We start from the raw sequence: 2,615 nt of genomic DNA on the forward strand, positions 1-2,615 counted from the left end.
GTTCAAATAAGGTTGTAGTTGGCTTCAAAGACTGAGTTTCAGCAATCAACATGTTTCAGGAAGAGTTTTCAAGGCTCGAAACATACAAGTCTTTTTGAGAGGTGCAAAAGCTACTCAGGTGCAACGTAGTGTTCTTTACAAGGCATTTAAAATCATTGCTCCCAATGCAAGTGAATGCAACCTATATGCTCTAGAATCTCCTAGAAGTGCAATTGATGCAAACTAAATGATTGTTTTTTTTTTATATACGCAAATAGGTATGCAATGCATGACTCAATGAAACAACATCAAAACAAACATGATCAAATACTTGGTATCTCCCCCAAACTTGAGTTACACAGTTTCTGTGTTGTCAAGTAGAGAGAGAGATACCAAAAAGAAGACTTATATGCAAAAACAAAATGATATATACAAGGGAGTGTGGTGGGTTACCTTCTATGGGGAATGAGTAGAGGGAGATGCTCCATCCTCCTTGTCCTCAGGTGGTAACTCTTCAAGGTGCTCATCAGCAAGAGTGCTCATCTCTTCAATGTAGAAGGCTTGCCCGAACACAGTTGGTTTCTTCATTTTCTCCTTGATGTCAAAGTGGAGAACATGCCCTTTACCCAAATGGAGATCAATCGTGCCCTCTTTCACCTTAACAATTGCTCCTGCTGTAGCTAAGAATGGCCTTCCAAGAATCAATGGGTCTTGAGCCTCCTTACCCATCTCAAGCACCACAAAATCTGTAGGTATCTCATACCTTCCAATCTTCACAGGTAGGTCCTCTAAGATGCCCACAGGGTACTTCACTGAACGATCAGCTAACACCAGAGAGAGTCTACAGTTTTTGTACTGAGTGAATCCAAGCTTCTTTGCAACAAACAAAGGCATCACGCTGACACTAGCTCCCAAATCGCATAGACATTTCTCAAATACCATAGGTCCAAGAGCACAAGGTAGTGTGAAGCATCCTGGATCCTCTAACTTCTCTGGAACATCAAGCCTTTGGATGATGGCACTGCAGTCATGGGTAAGAATCATAATGCTTTCCATTTCCTTCTTCTTTGCAGCTACAACATCTTTCAGAAACTTGTTGTATTGAGGAATCAACATGAAAGCATCGATGATGGGCATTGCAACCTGAGCTTCACTCATTTGCTTCTCAAACAAAGCCTTGTACTTCTCTAGCAGCTGCCTCTTGAATCTACCAGGGAATGGTAGTTTGGGTTCATAGGGAGGAGGAACAAAAGAATTCTCACTTGCTGGAGCTAGAACTTCACCATCCTTCACTGTTTTCTTCTCTTCCCCAACCTTTCCTTTACCCTTGGCTTCCACAATCTTCTCCAAGATTTCATCATTGATTTTCTCATCAACAATCACCACTTCATCATCTAAGTTGATGGCCACCTCCTCACCTAGTTTCTCAGCATCCCTGGTGAGGGTTGTAGGAGGTAACTGCTTACCACTCCTAAGGGTGATAGCTTTGGCCTCCTTGGGGTTTTGGTCAGATTTTCCAGGTAGAGATCCTTGCTGGCGAGTCTGGTGAGTGTTCATGGAAGCAAACTGATTCTCTAAATTCTTGACTGTAGAAGCAAGATGTGAGAACTTGTTGTTGAGCTCATTTTAGCTCCCATCAATCTTGGAATGAAGGTTCTTCAACTCATAACCAACATGCTTCTCACTTTTAGTCTGAGACTCCAAGATTTGTTTCAGCAGGGTGTCAGTGCTGCTCTCTTAAGGAGCAGAGGAACCAGATGAGGGGTTTTGCTGAGGTTGATAGCTGCCTTGCTGGTTGTTTCGAAGCGGATAACCACTCTGTTGGTTGTTGGGATAGGATTTCTGTTGGTAGTTGTTGTACTGAAAGTTGGGCACTTTTTTGTACCAGCTGCCATTGTTGTTGATGAAACACAGCTCTTCCTGACCTTCCAAACCCTCAACCTCATGGACAACAGGTGGATCGTCCTGCTTGGAGTTACCAACAAACTTCAGATGCTCTTGGGTGGCTTTTTCAGCAATGAGTAGGTCGATATTGTCGTCCAAAGCTTTGATCTCTTTCCTAGTCTGCTTATCATCACCCCTACTGCCTCTGTCGTGATCTACACTGTAGACTGCATCACTTTTCACCATGTTGTCAACCAGCTCTTCTGCATCATCTTCAGTTCTTCCCAAGAAGAACCCATTGCTAGATGTATCCAATCTGGCTCTGTACTTAGGAAGGACACCTCTGTAGAAGGTACTGAGCAAGCTCTCCTTAGAGAAACCATGATGTGGGCATTTGGTTTGATAGCCTTTGAATCTCTCCCAGGCTTCACTGAATCCTTCCAAGTTCTTCTGTTGGAAACTGGAGATCTCATTTCTCAGCTTAGCTGTTCTTGAGGATGAGAAGAATTTCTCCAAGAATGCTCTTTTGCACTCATCCCAAGTAGTGATAGAGTCGCTGGGTAGAGACTTCTCCCACTGACGTGCCTTATCCCCCAAAGAGAAAGGGAATAGCTTGAGCTTTAAGGCATCTTCAGACACACCATTGGTCTTTGACAACCCACAGTAGCTGTCGAACTTGTCCAAGTGATCGAATGGGTCCTCTAAAGCCAAGCCATGATATTTGTTGTTCTCGATCACGTTGAGGAGTCCTG

At 43.6% G+C, this 2,615-nt stretch overlaps 1 non-coding gene across 1 annotated transcript; it reads left to right on the plus strand.

The window, feature by feature from the left end:
• Positions 1 to 2,239: 2,239 nt before the first annotated feature.
• Positions 2,240 to 2,346, plus strand: LOC125588004. The gene has a single exon (XR_007324400.1). It is a non-coding gene; the product is annotated as a small nucleolar RNA R71 (small nucleolar RNA).
• Positions 2,347 to 2,615: the final 269 nt, after the last annotated feature.

Source organism: Brassica napus, chromosome C5, assembly GCF_020379485.1.
Source record: "Brassica napus cultivar Da-Ae chromosome C5, Da-Ae, whole genome shotgun sequence".
Classification (NCBI taxonomy): Eukaryota; Viridiplantae; Streptophyta; class Magnoliopsida; order Brassicales; family Brassicaceae; genus Brassica; species Brassica napus.